The sequence below is a fragment of the Scyliorhinus canicula genome, chromosome 18, assembly GCF_902713615.1.
Source record: "Scyliorhinus canicula chromosome 18, sScyCan1.1, whole genome shotgun sequence".
NCBI lineage: Eukaryota > Metazoa > Chordata > Chondrichthyes > Carcharhiniformes > Scyliorhinidae > Scyliorhinus > Scyliorhinus canicula.
In genome coordinates this window covers 40,463,344-40,474,644 of record NC_052163.1, presented here as the reverse complement: position 1 = coordinate 40,474,644, position 11,301 = coordinate 40,463,344, and the positions used below count along the sequence as shown (strand labels likewise).

Sequence of the window (11,301 nt, the reverse complement as noted above, 5' to 3'; positions counted from 1 at the left end):
AAAACCTCCTGACCCTTATATTCAAATCCCCTCTCAATAAAAGCTAACATACCAATTGCCTTCCTAATTACTTGTTGTCTCTGCATGTTAGCTTTCAGTGACTTATGAACAAGAACACCCAGGTGCCTTTGGACATCAACACTTTCTAATCGCTCACCATTTGAGAAATATGCTGTATTTCTGATGTTCCTATCAAAGTTTTCACAACACCCTGGGCTAGTGCATGGTCAATTCCAACCCACTTGACCCAGAGACGCAACATGGGTGAAATAAGATTTTATATCAATACCCATGACTTTGGTCACCAGGTTTGTAAAACGTAAACACAAGTAACCTTTTATTATTAACAGTAATTATAACTACATTAGGCAAAAAATACAACTGGCTATCTATTATCTGATTCCCAAACCTTTCCCTTTCTAATTTCCCCACTCTCTACACACACACACACACATAAACAAACAACACAGAAAGAAAAGGGCAGTTGAGAGGTAAAGAATTTATAATAAAATAAAAGGATCCTTGATTCAGTGAGTTTCTTTCTCAAGGTTAGGTCACCAGTTGGATACTTTCTTTTCCTTAAGCTTGTAATGATCTTTACTGCAGACTCATAGAGACAGCAGGCAACCGGCAGCAGAAAGAGGGACAAAACTCTTCCTTCGAGCATCCAGAGGCTTCTGACAGGTTCTCTCTGAAAATGTCACCTGGCAGGAACCAATTGGTGACTGTTGTCAGGCAGAACACTGTTCCTGGCCAACCCACCGGTTGCCAATTAGCCAATCGAACCGATTTCTTCCAAAACCAGTTCCTAAGAATCACTTGGTGCTGACGAGTCTGGTTTCCCTTCTCCAAAATATAAAACCTAGCAACACATTGTCCTGGAAAGTGCTATTCTGCTTACAGGCACATTCTGATTATGGGTCCACGGATCCAAAATAATAAAATAAGATAATAAAAGAAATGGGAGCAAAGGAAATAAACAGGAAGGACACTTCCAAAAGTGGATAACTACATATTTTTCCACTTATATTCCATCTGCCATGTTCTTGCTCAATCACTTAATCTGTCTGAATCTCTTTGAAACCTCTTTGCACCCTCAATCAGGTTAGGCCAAATTAAACAACTGAGCAGTGTACCTGGATCACCTGTTGATTTACAGTGATACCAGAAAGACATCTTAGACCATCTGGAGGCAGTGTTGAAGGGCCAACAGAAAGCTAACGTATTGGTAAATATAGCCAAGAATGAATTTGCTAAAGCATAAATAACCTATTTAGAGGATATAGTAGGTCTGAGTTGAGTTTTGCCATGGAATATGAAAAATAATAATCTTTATTAGTGTCACAAGTAGGCTTACATTTCACTGCAATGAGGTTAAGGTCTGTCCCCTGGCAAACCTCCCCATTCCCAAAATAACGAGGCAGATACTGTAATTTCTGTAAATGTGTGGGTTCTTTCGAAAATTGTTTCCAAACTTCAGCACCCTAACTGCCCACTGACAGATATGCTCAAGAAAACTGTGTGTACGTAGGAGTGCCAAACGGTTTTTAAAAAAATGAACGGCCATTATGTGAAATGAACTGCGTCAATTGCCCCATCTAGGGTGGCTATTGATGCAGGTGACGTGGGAATGGAGCAGTTTTTCTCCAGGAGAACTACTTTTCAAAAAGGTTAAAAGTACAGCAGAGATAATACTGGGGCTGATTTAGCTCACTGGGCTAAATCGCTGGCTTTTAAAGCAGAGCAAGCAGGCCCGTCCCAGCCTCCCCGGACAGGCGCCGGAATGTGGCGACTAGGGGCTTTTCACAGTAACTTCATTGAAGCCTACTCGTGACAATAAGCGATTTTCATTTTCATACTCTACAGTGGAGAGGGGAATGTTCTGACTCTTATTTGCACTCCAACACTTTGAGGTTTATTTCAGCAATAGGCACCGAGAGGACCTGATCTATTGTTATGGGCGCCAGGGTTTAGAGATCTCCAAAGTAGATCATGGAGATCACCTGACTCATGACTTTTACTACATTGTGGTATGGAGAGCACACAGTCCACTCTACAGGTGAGTGTGTGTGATTAATGTGTGGCTCTCTGAGTGAGTGTGTGTGATTAATGTGTGGCTCTCTGAGTGAGTGTGTGTGATTAATGTGTGGCTCTCTGAGTGAGTGTGTGTGATTAATGTGTGGCTCTCTGAGTGAGTGTGTGTGATTAATGTGTGGCTCTCTGAGTGAGTGTGTGTGATTAATGTGTGGCTCTCTGAGTGAGTGTGTGTGATTAATGTATAGCTCTCTGAGTGAGTGTGTGTGATTAATGTGTGGCTCTCTCAGTGAGTGTGTGTGATTAATGTGTGGCTCTCTGAGTGGGTGAGTGCTTTTGCCTTACCACAAAAACCATGTTAAAAAGAAGTAATCAGGATTCCAGTTCTTCGCATGTGGCAGAAGCAAGCCATGCCCAATAAAGGCATTCATTGTAATATAAAAGCAAATTACTGCTGATGCTGGAATCTGAAACGAAAACAGAAAATACTGGACAATCTCAGCAGGTCTGACAGCATCTGTGGAGAGAGGAGGCAGCTAACCTTTTGAGTTTGGATGATTTTGTCAAAGCTTTGATGTATACTTATTTGTAACTCGGAATGTTAGCTTCCTTCTCTCTCCACAGATGCTGTACGACCTGCTGAGATTGTCCAGCATTTTCTGTTTCTGTTAAAGGCATTCATTACTTTGGAAATATGAATTTGAGTCAGTTTGGAATCTTTTAGAACTGATTTCCATTTTAAAATGGACAATATGAAATGCAACAGATGAGTGCCAAAGGTCATCTGACTGGCTCTGTGAATTCAAACACTGCCACCGTGCCTCATTCTAGACAGGGCGGCAAAAGGCGTAGTGGTTAGCACTTGGACTGCGGTACTGAGGACCCGGGTTTGATCCCGGCCCTGAGTCACTGTCTGTGTGGAGTTTGCACATTCTCCCCGTGTCTGCGTGGGTTTCACCCCCACAACCCAAAGATTTATATACTGTGAGCAATTTTGGGCCCCACACCTCAGGAAGAACATACTGGCACTGGAGCGGGTCCAGCGGAGATTCACACGGATGATCCCAGGAATGGTAGGCCTAACATACGATGAACGTCTGAGGATCGTGGGATTATATTCATTGGAGTTTAGGAGGTTGAGGGGAGATCTAATAGAAACGTACAAGATAATGAATGGCTTGGATAGGATGGACGTAGGGAAGTTGTTTCCATTAGCAGGGGAGACTAGGACGCGGGGGCACAGCCTTAGAATAAAAGGGAGTCACTTTAGAACAGAGATGAGGAGAAATTTCTTCAGCCAGAGAGTGGTAGGTCTGTGGAATTCATTGCCACAGAGGGCGGTGGAGGCCGGGACGTTGAGTGTCTTTAAGACAGAAATTGATAAATTCTTGATTTCTCGAGGAATTAAGGGCTATGGGGAGAGAGCGGGTAAATGGAGTTGAAATCAACCATGATTGAATGGTGGAGTGGACTCGATGGGCCGAATGGCCTTACTTCCGCTCCTATGTCTTATGGTCTTATGGTCTTATGTGCAGGTTAGGTGGATTGACCATGCTAAATTGCTCCTTAAGTGGAAAAAATAAATAATTGGGTACTCTAAATTTACAAAAAAAACCATTCCAGACTAAGAGATGTCTACTACCCATATTCTGACACCATCCAAAAGACATTCCTGAATTGAATGTATCTTTCTGAAACAAAAGCGACAATTGTCTCAATCACCTCAGGATGAACGTCTTCAAACGGTAATGAAGGTAGTGGCTAATCCACCTGAGACTTAAGTGTTGTCTACAGAAAGACACAGCAGCAGAAAGGGCAATGCCATCTATGCTTCAGAACTCGAGGTTGTAACTTTGCACACAATCATGTGAATGACAAACTGTTCCTTCTGTTTCTCACTTGTAAAAGTGCACTATTCTCTGCAACTGTATTTTATTTGAATGTGTGTGTGTGTGTGTGTGACTGACTGTATGCGAGTCCACAGCATTAGACTTCAGGGTGAGGGTGTGAATAAACAATCCTCTTTATTTAAACCCACAAAAGATTAGTGCTGATTTTCAAATTGTCTGCACACTCAGGAGTTAGGAAACAGGCCCATGTTCCTTTGGAAAGCTTACAGATTTACAGAGAATGGGGCAGAGATTTCAGTGGTTCTGTCTCACCCTGTGGGTAACAATTGCCATGGTGCTGAGACCTCTCACCATTGCCACTCTCAGCCATTTCTCTCTTCGGTCCCATGCCTGGATCAAGGCTGCAATGAGAGATGGAACTGGCTGAGCCAGTTTGCACTTTGGCAAACAGGGCTTTGGTATATGCTATATGAGAATTATTGAAGGAGGGAGAGCAAGCCGCCACCAGCAGGAGGGGCAAAGCAGTGCGACATTGACAGGGGTGATCCAGCAGGCCAATGGGATGCGGAGAGGGAGTTACCCCGCTATGATTGTAGCAACTGAGTGCGGAGCGGAGTTGGTGACAGCGCTCGGGCAGCGGGAGGTAGGAAGCTCCTGTAACTCCGGTTCCCAGCCATTGGGGGGAAAACACAGTCCTCGGCAGGTGAAACTTTTTGTTCGATTTGTTTTCAGGGGATCGGGTGAGGAGCAACTTCTGCCGACTCTGAGCCCCTGTTGAATTGCTCGATGCAGTTCTCGGTCATAAGAAAAATCCCTGGCTTCGTGAGAGGTCAGGGTCATTTCCGTATGACTTGACCATTGGCCTCTGTGCCGCTGAACTAGTGAGGGGTTGGAAGAGAAATCAAACAGCGGTTCTAATCTTGTCACATTTCAATCACACCGAGAGTGAATGTGTCTCATGTGTTTCTTTACATCTGTATGTGCCTGTTTGTGTCCATGTACCTGTTTGTTTTCATGTGTCTGTGTCCATGGTGAGTTTGTGTCCATGTGCCAGTTAGTGTGGGTGGTGAATGTGTGTCGCATGCGCCTGTTTGTGTCAATGGGTTTTTTTGCATCCATATACCTGTTTGTGTCCATGTACCTGTTTGTGTCCATGTACCTGTTTGTGTCAATGGTTTGTTTGTGTCAATGGGGCAGCACGGTAGCATGGTGGTTAGCATAAATGCTTCACAGCTCCAGGGTCCCAGGTTCGATTCCCGGCTGGGTCACTGTCTGTGCGGAGTCTGCACGTCCTCCCCGTGTGTGCGTGGGTTTCCTCCGGGTGCTCCGGTTTCCTCCCACAGTCCAAAGATGTGCGGGTTAGGTGGATTGGCCATGCTAAATTGCCCGTAGTGTCCTAAAAAGTAAGGGGGGGAGGGAAGGGGGTTGTTGGGTTACGGGTCTAGGGTGGATACGTGGGTTTGAGTAGGGTGATCATGGCTCGGCACAACATCGAGGACCGAAGGGCCTGTTCTATGTTCTATGTGTCTGTGTCCATGGTTTGTTTGTGTCCATGTGCCTGTTTGTGTCCATGGTGAATGTGTGTTGCATGCGCCTGTTTGTGTCAATGGTTTTTTTGCATCCATATGCCTGTTTGTGTTCATGTACCTGTTTGTGACTATGTACCTGTTTGTGTCCATGTGTCTGTTTGTGTCCATGTGTCTGTTTGAGTCCATGTGCCTGTTTATGTACCTGTTTGTGACTATGTACCTGTTTGTGACTATGTACCTGTTTGTGACTATGTACCTGTCTGTGTCCATGTTTCTGTTTGCGTCCATGTGCCTGTTTGTGACTATGTACCTGTTTGTGACTATGTATCTGTTTGTGACTATGTACCTGTTTGTGACTATGTATCTGTCTGTGTCCATGTGTCTGTTTGCGTCCATGTGTCTGTTTGCGTCCGTGTGCCTCTTTGCGTCCATGTGCCTGTTTGTGACAATGTGCCCGTTTGTGTCAATGTGCCCATGTGCCTGTTCGTGACCATGCGTTTGTGTCTATGTTTGTTTGTAAGGCTGGAATTTTCTGGTGGTTCCCACGAACGGGATCTTCTAGTCCTGCTGCTGGTTTGGCAGAGTTTTACAGATGTCATGTCTACGGTCTTAAAAACAAGGGTTGTGCTGAGTCCAGAGGTGACGCTTTTCGGAGTGTCGGACGATCTGGGAGTCCAGGGGTGAGAGAGACTGACGTCTTGGCCTTTGTTTCCTTGGTAGCCCGGAGACGGATATTGTTACCGTGGAAGGACTCGAAGCCCCCGAATTCAGAGATCTGGCTTAGTGACATGGTTTGGTTTCTCAGACTTGAGAAAATCAAGTTCGCCCTGAGAGGGCCAATGCTAGCGTTCGTCCGGAGTGGCAGCCGTTTGTCGACTTCTTTGGAGAAAACTAATTGTTAGCAGAGGTGCAGGGAGGGGGGGGGGGGGGGGGGGGGGGGGGGTGGAGTAGGTTTAGATAATTGTTTAGAGGAGGTGGGACTTGTGAGGGAGGGAAGGGAGGGATTGTGAGGGAGGGAGGCTGTCTTTGCACTATGTTTATATTTGTATTTGTAATGCTTGCTGTTATTATTATAAAATTATAAATGCCTTAATAGAATGTTTTTTAAAAATACTCCTCCCGTATGGGCAAACTATTTTTAAAACTTGTCATTACCACTCTATGTGATACCAAGAAATGACCGATGGCACTTTATAGGCCTTAACAACATTCCGGCAAAGTGATGGAAGGTGTCATCGACAGTGCTGTCAAGCGGCACTTACACAGCAATAATCTGCTGACTGATGCTCAGTTTGGGTTTCATCAGGGCCACTGAGCTCCTGATCTTATTACAACCTTGATCCAAACATGACAAAAGAACTGAGTTCAAGAGGCTTGAAAGGTGAGAGTGACTGCCCTTGACATCACAACAGCATTTGAGCGAGTGTGGCACCAAAGAACCCAAGCAAAATTTAATTCAGTCGGAAACACGAGGAAATCTCCCCACTGATTTGAGTCACAAGTGGCACAAAAGAAGACGCTTCTTGTTATTGAAAACCAATCATCTCAGCCCCAGGACTTCACTGCAGGAGTTCCTCAGGGTTGAGCCAGAAGCCCACCTATCTTAGCTGCTTCATCCTTGACCTTCCTTCCATCATAAGGTCATAAGTGGGAATTTGTGTTGATGATTACACAGTGCTCTGGACCGATCAAAACTGCACAGATACGGAAGCAGTCTCTGCCCACATGAGTTTGACTTGGACAATAAATGGTGGCATTTGATGCTGCACAAATGCCAAACAATGACCATAGCCCACCAGAGAGAACCTAACCATTGTTACGATCCCTTAGAGTCCGAGTACCTCTAAAAATATATATTTGAACTTCCAATTAATAGTTGGAAGAATGGCATGTCAAGGTTTCAAGTTTTAATATGATTGCCAAATTAAATCCAAAATGATTCTTGCCTCCCAATAGTTTACTTCTGTTCTTTTCCTTTCTCAGCCTGGTAACTTATACCCCCACAATTCTCCTTCATGGTGACTTTCATGATTTACCACAGCTAGGTAAATCATCCAGCCTCATTTTAATTCCTCATGCATTTAGTCTTTTAAATTTATGCACAAACTTCCAACCACATGCAGGTACCATGAACTGTAGAGATCTTTGGTCTCTTTCTGCTGTCTCTCTCTCTGAGATTCACACGGGCCTTATATCCAGATAGAGATGCTAATTCATTGTCCTTGAGAGCCAGAATCTCTCTCTCTCCCTTCAGACAAATCTGTCCATGGTATTCCATGATATATGAAACTTGATATCACCATGACTACTTCTGTACCCTTCCCATCACCATGGAAATGTGCATCACATGGGCCTTGTATCCAGGTAGAGATGCTGATTCATTATCCTTGAGAGGCAGAATCTCATCTTGGAACTAAATGGACAGTTGAAAGCTAACCTGGCGGTTCGTAACACTTTTCACTTTTCTGGTACTTTGCAGTAAGTCTCCTGTGGTTACAAGAGCAGGTCATAGGCTGGGGATTTTGCAATGAATAAGTCACCTTCTGGACTCCAAAAAGCCTGTCCACCAGTCCATGAAATAGTCTGCAATTGCCTAGGTGAGCGAAACTCCCACAACTCCCAAGAAGCTCAACATCATCCAGGGCAAAACAGTCTACTTGGTCATCCGCCTGCTTAAGCATTCATACGTTCCACCACTGGTGCACATTGGCAGCAGTCCCATTTACAAGCTGCACTGCAGCAACTAGCCAAGCATTTTCACCAAACCCTCTACTGTTGAAGAACAAGGGAACACTACCTGCTTCCCATTCCCTCCAAGTCACACGACATCCTGACTTGGCAATATATTATCATTCCTTCAGTGCCACCGATTCAAAATCCTTGAACTCCCTCCCTAGCAGCACTACGGCTACAACACTGCAGCGGTTCAAAAAAAGTAGCTCACCACCACCTTCTCAAGGGCAATTAAGAATGGGCAATAAATGCTGACCTAGCCAGCCATGCTCGCATCCCATTAACAAATAACATTTTTTTTCTATAGACACAGCAATTGGAGATCACTTGATCGAACTGGTGAGCTGCTGTGAACAATTATTGGTCGAGATCATGCTGCAAGGTCTTCAGCAGCATTGCTAGCATCAACCCCAAGTCTGTATATTTTCAATTTACACAGCAGTAGAGACACAGAGACAGGAAAAGGGAGAGTGATAACTTTATTTAAACTTTATCGGTGAACAATGTTGAACAAGATTAATCAGTAACATTAGAAGGAGGGACATCTATAGCAACCTTCATGACTTTAGAACATCAACAACCCTGTATAGCAAATTTTCAAATGCAGTGTTACAATCCCCATAGAACATAGGACATAGAACATACAGTGCAGAAGGAGGCCATTCGGGCCATCGAGTCTGCACCGACTCACTTAAGCCCTCACTGCCACCCTATCCCCGTAACCCAATAACCCAAGGGCAATTTATCATGGCCAATCCACCTAACCTGCATGTTTTTGGACTCTGGGAGGAAACTAGAGCACCCGGAGGAAACCCACGCAGAGACGGGGAGAACGTGCAGACTCCGTACAGCACTGATAACGTTTTTAAAAGAAAGGAATCTCCACAACGCCAAAGAAAAAGACAAGTTTCACATTAATAACATAACCCAAATGTGCTCCCAATCATTTATTATGGAAGGATTGTTCTTGGGAAAGCTCCAGTTTTCCTCCTGCTGCTTTGCAACAGCGTCTTTTCTTCTGTTATGTGAGCCTCTGTGAGAGCTGCTGCAAACCGCTGTTTGACACTGTTATGAGTTTCTATTTGAGTTTCTGGCCCTTCTCAACTTCCATTGCCATGACAACCTGAAACCATGTGGGTACTACTCCAAACTGAGGTATTGACCAGGAATTCACTGCCCAATGTTTCAAAGCTGTTTTACTTTGGGTTTAAGGTACATTTTAAAACATAATCTTCTTGGCAAGTTCCGCTTTTGTGACACTACGTTACTTGATGCAATGTAGGAAACATTGGCGCCAACTTGAGCACAGCAATATTCCACGAATAGCATTGAAAGAAATGGTCAGATCATCTGCTTTTATGGTGTTGATTGAGGGATAAATATTGGACAGGATATCTGGAGGAATTCCTCTGAACTTCTTCCGAAATACCATGGGTTCTCTTAAGTTTTCCCGAGAGGGCAGACAGGACCTCGGTGTAATATCCCATCAGACAGTGTGGTGCTGGAGAGTTAGGAACAGCTTTGAGACTACTATATATATGCAGATAGCATGGGCGGCATGGTGGCACAGTGGTTAGCACTGCTGCCTCACAGTACCAGGGGCTCGGGTTCGATTCCGGCCTTGGGTGACTGTGTGGAGTTTACACGTTCTCCCCAAGCCTGTGTGGGTTTCCTCCAGGTGCTCCGGTTTCCAAAGATGTACAGGTTAGATGGATGGGCCATGCTAAATTGCCCTTTAGTGTCCAAAGATGTGGGGTTAGGGGGAAAGTGTGGGTGAGAGGGACTAGGTAGGGTGCTCTTTCAGACAGTCGGTGCAGACTCGATGGGCCGAATTGCCTTCTTCTGCACTGTGAGGATTTTATGTTTCACACTGAAGTACTGATAATTTGCAGTCCAGGTGAAAGTGTCATGAGATAATTTCTTTACCAGGTAGGTTGAGAGGTAGACAACTCACACTCGCTGCTGTATAGGTTGAAGGTTTATTTAATCACTATTGGCTACAAAGTTGACTGACAGGAAAGTTCACTTGGTTTCATAGACCGAGTTACAAATCTACCATTCCTTGAACCATCAGCGAAAGAATCACTGGCTAACGGAAAATGAATAGTTTGTGATTCACAGAATGCGAAGAATAACAGCTTTGTTAATCACTCCTGGCAGTGTGCCTGTCTTCCAATGTGGGTGTTTCTCAGATTTCATGCACTGAGAATGAACTGGTACTTTTTTCAATGCTTTAAATAGGAAACCTAACTGGGAACTAAAGGGTTTCAGATGTCACTGGCTGCAATCTAGATTAATACTTTGTAATTACCAGAGACAGCAGACCAGAGGAAACATCATTAAATGTTAAATCAATGTTAATATTGCTGTGTTTATAGTGGAAGGGAAAGCAATAGAATAACTGGGGGAGTAACTGTAGTGAGCTAACTCAGAGTGTTTCAGTATGTGTATCTGATTCCAGCACAGTTCGGGAACAGGTCCATCAGATCCCTAAGGAATGCTGGGAAGGTTGAAGGCGACTAGGGGCATTTCATAGTAACTTGATTGCAGTGTTAATGTAAGCCTACTTGTGACAATAAAGATTATTATTATTAGGTGGAGATGGAGCTAGAGATGAAGCCATCGGTTGACATCTTCTATTAAACTGGCGAAGAAGCCACAATGAATGATTTGTCACATAATTCCTAGCTTCTGGGCCTTCCTCTAGTTCATAGCTCACAGCAGTGTCTCATTGTCCTAATGATTGGCGCTCTCACTCAATTAATCCATGGCTGGATTAATGAGTCTCTTTGCAGAATGGTGTAAAAGCACATATCTGGAACGTTCACACTTTCCCCCCTGCACAGATACTGCCTTATTTTCAGAGTGCTTTCACCAAATCTGTGTTTGATTTAGATTTCCAACATCCATAATATTATGGTTTCTATTTCATGCCCTGTTTTGATTGCAACATGTATTTAAGGATGGCATGCAACTGAACTATTCAAGAAGCATAGACATTTGGGGAGCATATCTCTAAGAACATAGAAATTTCCATAATATCCACGTTCATGTTTGAATTCATTTACAGGATGTGGGCATCACTGGCTAGTTACCCACCATCATTCCTGTGGTGGGGGAAGGAGGATCCCCCTCCTTGTTGAGGGGTTAGGGGT

General features: G+C 44.2%; 1 protein-coding gene across 1 annotated transcript in view; it reads left to right on the top strand.

Annotated features, from left to right (window-relative positions):
• The first annotated feature begins 4,508 nt into the window (after positions 1 to 4,508).
• LOC119953758 (protein HEATR9-like) overlaps positions 4,509 to 11,301 on the top strand; it is a 106,047-nt gene continuing 99,254 nt past the window's right edge. The window contains exon 1 of the mRNA XM_038778346.1: positions 4,509 to 4,527. The gene's annotated coding sequence lies outside the window, so the exon portion shown is untranslated. The remainder of the gene's footprint in view (positions 4,528 to 11,301) is intronic.